This window comes from Petaurus breviceps, unplaced genomic scaffold (assembly GCF_028583685.1).
Source record: "Petaurus breviceps papuanus isolate PSGF00001 unplaced genomic scaffold, PetGlider_PUasm1.0 90994, whole genome shotgun sequence".
NCBI classification, from domain to species: Eukaryota; Metazoa; Chordata; class Mammalia; order Diprotodontia; family Petauridae; genus Petaurus; species Petaurus breviceps.
In genome coordinates this window covers 593,003-605,186 of record NW_027187393.1, presented here as the reverse complement: position 1 = coordinate 605,186, position 12,184 = coordinate 593,003, and the positions used below count along the sequence as shown (strand labels likewise).

The following is a 12,184-nucleotide window of genomic DNA, read 5'->3' as shown; positions in this document are numbered from 1 at the left end:
TCTTGGCCAGACAAGAAGCTATCAGTCCCCCCTGCATGTCCATGCCATACCTGAAGCACAGGCCCAGCTCTGGTGTATGTGGATCCTGACTTGCACTGCAGACTCTGAGCTGTACAGACTTTGGTTCCTTGTCACCACTCCTCTCCTTGGTAATCATTAACAGTGCCAATGGCCCTTCTTCCTGCCTGGCCCTCCTCAGCCCTCTCTCCATGTTCTCAGGAGCATGGAGGGAGTGTTTATAGGAGAGACTCTCATTATAGTGAGAACCACCCAGAGGACCAACATCAGGCCCTAGAGAAAAGGATCTCTGGGAAGGGTAGGGATGGGATACTAATAATGGAGCTGGAGAGGAGGGGCCTAACAAGAAATGGTGGAGGGGTAAAGACCTTAGAAAAAAGCCCTGAGACTACACTGGGGGCTTCGTCTCCAACAGCTCTCAGGGCCAGCCCTAACTGTGCTTCTCTCCCTGGCCCTGGTTCAAGCTCTTCCCCTTCCTGGAGAGAGAACACCTACAGGAGAATCTGCCTTCCAACCTGCTTTTACCCCACACTCACTGCTGAAGAGCCAGAATCCTACCCCCAAAAGATACCCCAGACTGTGACTGTTTCTGTCTTGGGTCCCAGTGGGCCAAATAGCACCATTGCTAAAGCCAAGAAGGACAAAATGAGGAAAGAGAATGACAGGTGGCCAGAACTTAGTGACTTTCCCCTCCCAGTGGCCTGGGGTGAGTAGAGGATAGCAAAAGCTCTGGACTTAGAGTTAGAAGACCTAACTTCTAAGTCTGACACTGATGTGATCTTTGGGCATGTCTGGTGAGGAAGCATGGTCTAGTGAATTGAGTTCAAATCCTGCCTCAGACACTCCAGCTGTGACCTGTGACCCCTAACAAGTCATTCAACCTCTCTGAACCTCAGTTTCATATTCTGTTCAAGGAAGGAGTTGGACCAGATGTCCTCTAAAATCTCTTCCAGCCCTAAATCGAAGATCCTATTATCCCTTTCTGGGCCTCAGTTTCCTCCTGTTTAAAATTAAAAGTTGTAGGGAGGAGGAGGGTGTAGCTAGGTGGTGAAGCTGATAGAGCACTGGCCCTGGTGTCAGGAAGACCTGAAGACCTGAGTTCAGATGCAGCCTCAGACACTTCCTAGCTGTGTAACCCTGGGCAAGTCACTTAACACTGACTGCCTCAAAATGAAAAAAATGAAAAGGCTGAACTAAATTAAGGGTTTTTAATCTGAGGTCCATGAACTTGGAAAAAGAAATTATTTCATTATTTTCATTAACCTCTAACTGAAATTCGTTTCAATTATAAATGTAGGCAACAAATCACAGTAGTGTTAGACTTGAACAGCTCACCATGGGGGTTCAGTGCACAAAAAGGCTTAAGAAGACCCTGAATCTCTAAGGTTTTTTCCAGCCCTGCTAAGTCCGGGTTCTGTGTTCTTAGCTTCCCCTAACTCTGGACATGCAAAAAAAAAAAAAATCCAAGGGTCCTGGTTTCAATTCTTTAATTCAACAATTATTTGTGGAATATCTATGATGCATAAATCCCTGTTTGGGGTACATTTATGTTCCAGAAAACAAGAACACAGAATTGAGGAAGAAGAGGACCAAGGTAGAGTGTGGAAGAGCTAGAAACGGGGCTTACCTCAAGGCTCCTTAGTTTTTTCTGTGGTCAACTGTGGTGGTAGACAGAGGATCCAGCCTCTTTCCCCTGCCAAGGCCCCATTCTGGCTGAGCTTCCCAGGGTCCAGAAATGGGAATGTGGGGCCCAGCCCTTTAGAACCACCTTGAAGACAGACTGGGCATTGTGCAGGGGGCATCCAGGCGGAAACGGTCAGGCTGAGGGTCTGAGGGCAGACTGAAGGCCAGAGAAGGGTACATAGGCCCCAGGCTCTGGGCTGAGGATGGCCCCCTTCAGGAGGCCTGTGAAGGGAAACAACGTGATAAAGTGGGAAGAGACTGGGCTGAGGGGCAGGAGACAGGTGTTCTACTTACATATCTACCACTAATTTTCCATTACTTTGGACTAATGACTCCCCCCTCTCTGTCTTCAGTTTCCCTGTCTGTGAAATTAAGGAATTAGAATAATCGAATCCAACTCTAACATTAATATACTACAAAGAGAAGAGTTTTTGAGTCAAAGGATTTGGGTTCAAATTCTGCTTACCACCTGTGTGACTTTGAGCAAGTCACTTGAACTTCCCTCAGACTCAGTTTCCTTCTCTTAAAAATTAAGGAATTGCTGAGAAATAAATTGACTTTGAGGGACAAAATGGGAAGTAAATTATGTAAACTCTTCAAGGTCAGGTTCATTTTAGGTTTTTTGTTTATGCAAAATCTTATAAATAGGAGCTTAATAAATGTTATTAATAAAAAAAAATAAGATGAAGGAAATGGCATAGATGCCTTTTGAGGCCCTTTCCAGTCCTGGCATTATATAGTTCTATGTATCTAAAGGAGAAACAATGTTACCGTTATCATTCTCAATAACAGGGAAAGTAACTTTCCAAGGTCTCCTGGCAATTTAGTGAGATTTGGGACAAGAATTCAGGTTTCCTAACTTTCTACCCTGGACTCTTTCTACCCCCTCCTCACTTCAGGGGAAAGAGAAAGTAATAGAATACACATGGCAGTCCCTCCACAGGCAAGTGAAAATTGTATGCAAATCATATACTAATTTAAACTGCCTTTAAACCTCTTCCCCTGATGAAGGCCCTTGAAAATGCCCTATAGTCTAGGAACTCTACAATGTAGGTTCATAGATATAGTACTCATCTAAGATCATTTTACAGATGAAGAAACTGAGGCCCAGAGAGATTAAGTAACCTATCTAAAATTACACAGGTAATAAGTTTAAGGACTGGGATTCAAACCCAGGTCCTCTGACTTCAGATCCAGCCACCTTCCATCTCATCCATGGCCTTGGGGGGGAAGTGAGGAGGGTGATATTTCCCTGGGGTTGTAGAGAAGAAGGAAGTGCTAGGGGGCAGTTATTAGTAAAGGTTTTGAAGTTGGAGACAGGGCAAAGGTCCCCATTTTACAGGAAGAGAAACTAGAACCCAAATAGAAGTGACTTGTCTTGGTTGCATAGCTAGTAAATGACACAAAGTGGAGTCCAACCTAGTGTCCTACCTAGGGCTTGTTCTACTGCTATAATCCCAGGTCCACTGGGGACACACTTCTGCCTCTGACAACTGGAATTCAAGCCTCCTTCTGAGAGGTCTTAAGGAACTTAAGGTTTGGAGCTGAGGGCAGCAATGATCAATCCAAATGATCTTCTTTCCCCTCCTGGCCAACTCTGTGGTGAGCAGAGAGAGGCTGGAGCAGGCCTAGGAACATGGATCAATGGATGCCCTGAGAGGTCACTAATCACTGGGAAACAATGTGGAAGAAGAAGGGGCAGAATAAGATGTGAACAGGGAAAAAGCACTAATACCCCAAATAATGGAGAGTCTCCCTGGATCACCTAAGCAAAGGTAGACAGAGCTATGCCTATTTGGAAAATGAGGTCTTGGAATGTCCTACATAAAAGAGATGGCATACACCCAGGCAGGACTAGAACTAGGGGCTTTGTCCATGAACCCTGATGCTGCTGGGAATGAACTGTCCTTTGATATGTAAGCCTAGTGTCAGAGGTTCTCTCCTGACTGAGGGTGTCAGGAGAGATTAAAAACATTAAGTGCCTACTATGTGCCAGGCCCTGTGCTAAATTTTGAGGATACAAAGTAAAGTAAAAGTCTACTATAGGAAACAGCTAAGTACAAACAAGTGTAAAGCCAAGCATAGAGCAGCTTTCCAGAGGACTTCTGCTGTGAACAGCTTGCAAGATTCTGATTACACAGTATAGTAAACTCTCTATTTATTCAGTAACAAACTAAGACAAAACATTCAAAGAATATCAAGGTACAGCATTCACAATGTTACAACTTATCAACAAATTAGCCACATAGTTTTCACCAAAGTGGTCACATAGCTTTAAGCAAAGTACATTCATTTAGCCAATCACAAAGTCCTTAATTCAATCACAAAGTACAAAAGTCAAAGTCCTCCACCCATGGAGTGTAATTAAGTTATAATATCATCAATCACTACACAGTACCCTCTTAAGGGATAGTGGAAAGTACAAAGGCCATCCACCCCTAGGTCACAAGTAAGTTACAATCTCATCAGTCACAACTCAGTACCCTCTTAAGGGGTAGTGGAAAGTACAAAGGCCATCCACCCCTAGGTCACAAGTAAGTTACAATTTCATCAGTCAGCATTACATACCCAAGGAGAGGTCTTTTCATCTTGACTCGAGGCAGGCTCTCAGCTTCCATGGTTTCTCTTCCATGCCCAAATCTACCTAATTGCCGCCTGAGTTCAAAGGCAGACAGTTCCCAGTTCCTTGTCCAGCTCTCTGTGGAGTTCCTGTTCCATATTGAAGCTCACAGTGCCTAGTCCACCTTAAGTCCTTATTAAAATACCAGGAAACTGAGTCCCATAACCAGAAAGTCAAAGTCATTACAATTAACACGAAGTTGGTACACATGGTTAATGCAGTGAACACACACATTCACAAGCCTTCACAACAGAACAGTTTCCTTCAAGCAGGGATCCTCCTCTCTCACTCATGGTATCTCCTCAGCCTGGTTCTCAAAAGCTCTCAGCAGAAGTTCCCAGAAGAGGGGGGTCAGAGTCAAGATGGCAGAGTAGAAGCAGGACCTCCCTGCTGCTCCGGCTTCCACCTTCCCCAATCCATGTAAAAAGGGGACTCTAAACAAACTTTGGAGCTGTAGAACCCACAAAATGACACAGAGAAGCTAACCTCATGCTGAGGACAGCCCGGCAGGCCAGCAGGAATCCCGCACAGTGCTCTGGGAGCTGAGCCCAGCCTCACGCCGAGGCTTTAGCCCCAGGGTGGGCCTGACCAGCCACCAGCTGAAAGGATTCCAGATCAGTAGCAGCTGTGGCCATTTCCAGATTTATCAACACACAGATTCGAAGGACAAAGTGAGAGGTCAGTGCAGTCTGGACTTTGGGACCAGTAAGTGAGAGTGCATGGCTTTTGCCCCCAGGGCGAAAAGCTGCTGAGGGGGGCGGAAGGCACAACCAGCCAGCGCCACCTGGCAGCTTTAGCTCCTGGCTTGCAGAGTGTAGGGGGACCAAGCACCAGTCTGAGGGGTAATCGCTCTTGCTTTAACCTGCTTGGATCTGGATTGCAGTCTAGGGTGAAGGTCCTTGAGCATGTGTCCAGCTTGCCAGAATGTGTGGAGGCCTCAGATAGGGCACCCATCTAATACCTCTGGCAGCTAAGAAAACCCCAGAATTTGGGATGAAAGCTCCCCTGTCTGGTGGCAGAGTCCTACTGTGGCAAAAAGCCCAGGGGTCAAGTGACTGAGGAGCAACATGACCAGGCAAAGGAAACAAAGCAGACAAAAGATTCCAACATTAGACTCCTATTTGGGGGACAAAAAGGAGCAAAGAATGAAATAGGAGGAAGACAGTAAAGTCAGAACTCCTGCACCAAAAGCTTCAAAGGAAAATACGAGCTGGTTACAGGCCATAGAGGATCTTAAGAAGCAGATAAGAGAAATGAAGGAAAAATTGGGAAGAGAAATGAGAACGATGCAAGAAAATTATGAATGAGACTCAACAGCCTGACTGAGGAAAATAATACCTTAAAAAATAGACTAACTCAAATGTCAAAAGAGGCTCAAAAAGCCAATGAGGAGAAGAATGTCTTAAAAAGCCAAATTTGCCAGATGGAAAAAGAATCTCAAAAGCTCAATGAGGAGAATCATTGCTTCAGAATTAGATTGGAGCAAATGGAAGTTAATGACTTTATGAGAAATCAAGATGCTGTGAAACAGATCCAAACAAATGAAAGAATAGAAGACAATGTGAAATATCTCATGGGAAAAACCACTGACCTGGAAAATAGATCCAGGAGAGATAATTTAAAAATTATTGGACTACCTGAAAGCCATGATCAAAGTAAGAACCAAGAAATCATCCTCCAGGAAGTTCTCAAAGAAAACTTCCCTGATATTTTAGAACCAGAGGGCAAAATAGAGGTTGAAAGAATCCACCAATCACCTCCTGGAAAAGATCCCAAAAAGAAAACTCCTAGGAATGTTATAGCCAGGTTCCAGAATTCTCAGATTAAGGAGAGAATACTACAAGCAGCCAGGAAGAAACAATTTGAATATTGTGGAAACACAACCAGGATAATCCAGGATCTGGCAGCTTCTACACTGAGGGATCGAAGAGCTTGGAATATGATATTCCAGAGGGCAAAGGAGCTGGGATTAAAACCAAGAGTCACCAACTCAGCAAAACTGAATATCATGTTTCAGGGGAAAATATGGTCATTCAGTGGAATAGAGGACTTTCAAGCATTCTTGCTGAAAAAACCAGAGTTGAATAGAAAATTTGACATTCAGATACAAGAAGCAAGAGAAGCATCAGAAGGTAAACAGGGAAAAGAAATCATAAGGAACTTATCAAAGTTGAACTATTAACATTCCTACATGGAAAAAACAATATTTGTAACTTATGAAACTTTTCTCAGTAGTTGAAGGGAATACAAATACATACATATATATATATATATATATATATATATATTATATATATATATATACATGAGGGTATATGGGCATATGAATACATATGTGAATGTGTGTATATATGTTTACAGGTATACATAGATAGAGGGCACAAGACCAATTCAACATGAAGGGACGATACTTAAAAGGTGAAATTAAGAAGTGAGAAAGGAATATAATGAGAGGAGATGGGGAGAGACAGAATGGGGTAAACTATCTCATATAGAAGAGGGAAGGGAAAATGGTTACAAGGGAGGGGAAGAATAGGAAGGCAAAAGGGAATGGGTCAACCTTATTCCCATTGAATTTGGCTTGAGGAGGGAATGAAATACACACTATGTAGGGTATCTCACCCTCCAGGAGAGTAGGGAGGGAAGGGGATGAGAGGGGGTATGATGGAAGGGAGAGCAGGCCTGGGAGGGAGGGAAGTTGGAAGCACCCACTTGTATCAGCAATGCAATATTCACAATGCCTATGGTAATTATAAATATGCTGATGTGGTTATTAGTCACAAAATATACCAGGCTCTCCATATGGGGGATAAAGCTAGAACATTTATTAAAATACCAAATGACTGAGTCCCAAAACCAGAAAGTCAAAGCCATCAGAGTAGTTATGAAATTGGCACAGGTAGATAAAGTAGAAAGCACCCACATTCTCAAGCCTTTAAAACAGAACAGGCTTCCTCAGGCAAAGGTCTTTCTCTTCCCACTCACAGCAACTACTCAGCGTCCAGGAAGTGTACTCCTAGCAGCTATGGCCCCTGGCAGTCCTCCTGCAGGAGTCCTTAGCAGAAATTCTGGCTGGCTCAAAAAGGGGTCCGTGCCTCCACCTCTACCTCGGCTGCTACCACTACCACTGCTGCTGCCTCTGCTGCTGCTGCCACTGCCGCCACCACCACTGCCAGTCACCACAGGAACTCTAGCGTGGCTTCCGCTTCCTCTTGCCCCACCCCTTCTTGCTATGTTTGCAAGTCCAATGGGGCATGGAAGATCTTTAAATCCTATAACCCTTACATTCAGCCCCAAGATTTTTCATGTCCCTTACTTGGCAAAAATACATTAGGAATAACTGATATCAACAGAATTTCACAACAATATAAAAAGGATAGCACACAATAAACACAGAAAACAACATTTTAGGGTGGGGCTTGAGCACAAGCTCCCCATCATTCCCCCCACCCCAAATAAATGGGGCCCCAAAATCTTGGGGTGAGAGGCAAAGTTCTCTTCTTCCATGACTACTTGCTGCTGAAATCAGATGTAGAGCTGTCCCTGTCCCAAGGGGTCCCATTTGAGAAGTCAGTTCTTAATATGCTTGATGCCAGGTCCAAGGGTGACACATAACAGTTGCAGACAGGGGGTGATATCCAGCTTAAGCTATCAGGCATCTAGAGGTAGTGGGTACCAAGCCTGCGGAAATAAATCTAGCAAACAAGGTGAACAGACAAAAAGACAAGAAGAAGCAAAGAGACAATAACCAGACTATTGTAGCCTCACTCACGGTAGAATAAATGAGTTTGAGTTAAGGGTACAATTTTGTAATCATCTTCTCCAGAATAAATAATAGTTACAATATTATCCCTCCCATGTGCTATAATCTCTGCAGCCTTTGGAACATCATCTGGCTTCCATTTTACCCATACTTTAGCTCCCGATTTTATTATATCAGTAGAACCAAATCCTTCAGTTCCTCTGACAGTTATTTTGGAAGGAGGGTCAGTTTTTACAAGTGGTATTGTTTTACAAGGAACAATAGTCACTTGAACTATCCTATCATTTTTATGAATCTGTATGGGCCCTTCACCTAAATTATGGAATGTTACAACAATTTCTCCTTGATAATTAGAATCTATTACTCCAGCCAATACATGTATTCCTTGAACTGCTAATCCTGATTTGGGTAAAATCTGTCCAAAGTGATTTTTAGGGATTCTTATGCATATCCCAGTGGAGATTTTTCTTATTTCTTTTCTGTCCAACCAAAAGTCCTCTAAACAATGTAAATCATACCCCACCAAACCAGGTGTTCCTGGGTACAATGCGGGGACATCTGGCTTCAAGGTCCAATACTCAATATTTGGGATCTTATGTATTTGTTGTTTTCTAATTTGAAGATTTGGGGTCATCATTCTGGCTAGAGGTGTACTTCTTCTCAGTGGTCTATTATTCAAATTATGTAAAGCCATGAACAAATTATCCCAAGCAAAGGCAACTTCCCAAGGTTCAAAATACCAGCATAGCTTCTGTCCATTTTATTCAGTGACAAATTAAGGAGAGAAAATCAAAATATAGCATAATTCAAAATACAGCATTCACCAAGTGTAATTCAATCAAGTACTACTCCACCCCTGGACATTACATTCATTTAATCAATCACAAAGTCCCTCTTCTAAATACTACTCCACCCCTAGACAGTACATTCATTTAGTCAATCACAAATGGATGATTAGTTTCCAATCATAAGTAAAGTACATTCATTTGTTCAATCACAGAGCAAAAAAAAGTCAAAAGTTTCCCACCTTTGGATTACAACTGAATAGGCCATCTACCCCAGAGTTACAACAAGCTTAAGGACAGCATTTAATACCCAAAAAGGTCTTTTCTTCATCTTGACCCAAGCCAAGTTCTCAGCAATCTTTGTTCCTGGGGAGACAAAGCTTAACAAGGCCACAAGATACATTGCCAGTTGTGATAGTAATGGAATATAAAGATCCCCCTGTATTGGCTTGGTTTTCAAATTGATTGTGTTAAAACCCAGAGCTTGTTAATCCCACCTGTGGGATGGACTTGTTGATGTGAAAAGAGAGTCCTGAACTGGGAGGAGCTGGTGATGCAGATTTGGAGAGACAAGAGAGAGGCAGAAGAACTTTTTGGAAGCAGCACCCTCGTGGAGGCAGAGAGAGACTGAGAGGATTGCTGAGGGCCACTTTGAATTGCCCTGGACTTTTGAGACCTGCCCCTGGAGCTGCCAAGGAGACATGGCTGTTTTGCTGGTACTTTGTCTGTATGTTTTGATGTTGTTTTGCCAGATTTGTCCACTGGTGAAAGATAGTCCTGTTGAAGAAGTCCTAGAACCTGGCTGTTGGCTAAGAGCTCCTGAGACTGTCCTGCAGACAGAGAGTGAATACTGTCCACTGGTGAAGAACAGTGCTGTTGTTGCAGGGGTCTGGGAATTTTTCTGTTGGTTCAGAGCTACTGAGACTGTCCTGCAGACAGAGAGTGAATACTGTCCATTGGTGAAGGGCAGTGCTGTTGTTGCAGGGGTCTGGGAACCTTTCTGTTGGTTCAGAAGCCCTGAAGAAGGATTTTCTTGTTGTATGTTTACAGAAATCCTGGGAGAGGGTTTTGCTAATGTTTTCAGGGGTTCTAGGACTGTTCTGCAGACAGAGGATGAATTAATGAAGAGACTGGCAATGTATCTTGTGGCCTTGCTAAGCCTTGTCTCCCCAGGAACTAAGATTGCTGAGAACTTGCCTCGTGTCAAGATGAAGAAAAGACCTCCATTTGGGTATTAAGTGCTGTTCTTAAACTTGATGTAACTCTGGGGTAGATTCAATTGTGATTCAGGGGTGGGGAACTTTTGACCTTTTTGTGTTCTATGGTTGAATGTACTTTACTTATGTTTGGAAACTAATCTCCATTTGAGAAGAGGGGTTTTGTGATGGACTAAATGAAGGTACAGCCTAGGGGTGGAGTAGTATTTAGAACAGGGACTTTGTAATTGATTGAATGAATGTAAGGTCCTGGGGTGGGGTAGTACTTGGAGATTATTTAATCACACTTAGTAAATGCTGTATTTTGAATGATGTCATGTTTTGATCTTCTCTGTTCTTGGTTGGTCACTGAATAAAATGGAGAGCACCTATGCTGGTATTTTGAACCTTGGGAAGTTGCCTTTCCTTGGCATTACATTACACCAGTATCTTCATTAATTCATTCTCTATCTGCAGAACAGTCCCAGGACCCCTGAAAACATTAGCAAAACCCTCTTCTAGGATTTCTGTAAACATACAACAAGAAAATCCTTCTTCAGGGCTTCCAAACCAACAGCAAGGTTCCAGAACCTCTGCAACAACAGCACTGTCCTTCACCAGTGGACAGAATTCACTCTCTGTCTGCAGAACAATCTGAGGAAATCTGAATCAACAGCAAGGTTCCAGGACCTCTGCAACAACAGGACTATCTTTCACCAGTGGCGAGTCTGGCAAAACAACATCAAAACAGACAGACAAAGTACCAGCATAACAGCCATGTCTCCTCAGTCCTTAGCAGCTCTGGGTGGCAGCTCTCAAAAGTCCTGGGCAATTCGAACTGGCCCTCAGCAATCCTCTCCATTTCTCTCTCTGCCTCCACGATGCTGCGATGCTGCTTCCAAAAAATTCTTCTGCCTTTCTCTTTGCTTGTGTCTCTCTAAAATTCATGTCACCAGCTCCTCCCAGTTCAGCCCTCTCTTTTCATGTCAACAAATTCATCCTACAAGTGGGATTCACAAGCTCTGGGTTTTAACACAATCAATCCGAAAACCAAGCCAATACAGGGGGATCTTTAAATTCCATTACTATTCCACCACTTTTGAAAGGGATGGGAGTAGAGAATAGAACAAGTGGGAGGTGGGATAGGAGGGAGGGAAATATAGTCAGTCTTTTACAATCTATCTACTATGTTATTGTTTTGCATTAGCCACACATGTACAACCTATACTGAACTACTTATCTTCCCAGTAAGGGTGGGTGACAAGACAGGAAGGGAATGAATCTGGAATTCAAAGTTTTAAAATCAAATGCTTAAATATGTATGTATGTATATATATATATATATATATATATACACTATTATTAATACTATTTTACATGTAATTGAGAAATAAGATATACAGGCACTGGGGCATAGAGATCCACTGGAAAAGTCGAAAGGGGTATGAGAGAAAATATGGGAGAGAGCAGATTGGAGGAGGGGATATCCTATGGGACTGCTATTTTGGGGCGGTGGGTAGAGGAAAAATGAGGAGAAAATTTGTAACTCAAAATCTGGTGGAAAAGAATGATATAAATCAAAAGTTAATAAAGCATTTGAAAAATTAAAAAAAAAAGAAGTTCCCAGAAGAAAAGTCTTAGTAGAAACTCCATTCTCAAAATCAAAATCACTTTCTGGCCTCTCCTCCTCAGCCTCCATGCGGCTTACTCCAAGAAGTTCTGTCTCAGTTCTCAGTCTCATGTCTCTTCTCAGTTCAGTCCTCAGTCCAGCAGTAGCAGCCCAGCCTCCAGACGCTCCCTGAGAGAAATTCTGGCCTCTCTCAGCCTGGGCCTTTCCTTACATAAGGTATTAGCTCCTCCCTGTTTTGTCCCTTCCTGTTACAACAGGAAGTTTCTCCCACTGTGGGATTCACAAGTTTTGGATCAATACTTGATACAATCATACTTGAAACAAGGTGCTAAGTGCTTGCCAATACAAGGGGATCTTCAAATTACATTACTACTACAACAAACTACATACAGGATAAATAGGAAATAACAAACATAAAGAAAGTACTAGAATTAAGGGGGGTAGGGAAAGGCTTCCTGTAGACGGTGGCCTTCTAGGTGGGTCTTGAAG

At 43.1% G+C, this 12,184-nt stretch overlaps 1 protein-coding gene across 1 annotated transcript in view; it reads right to left on the bottom strand.

Annotated features, from left to right (window-relative positions):
* Positions 1–250, bottom strand: part of CDHR2 (cadherin related family member 2) — a 60,039-nt gene extending 59,789 nt beyond the window's left edge. The window contains exon 1 of the mRNA XM_069077765.1: positions 51–250. The gene's annotated coding sequence lies outside the window, so the exon portion shown is untranslated. The remainder of the gene's footprint in view (positions 1–50) is intronic.
* Positions 251–12,184: the final 11,934 nt, after the last annotated feature.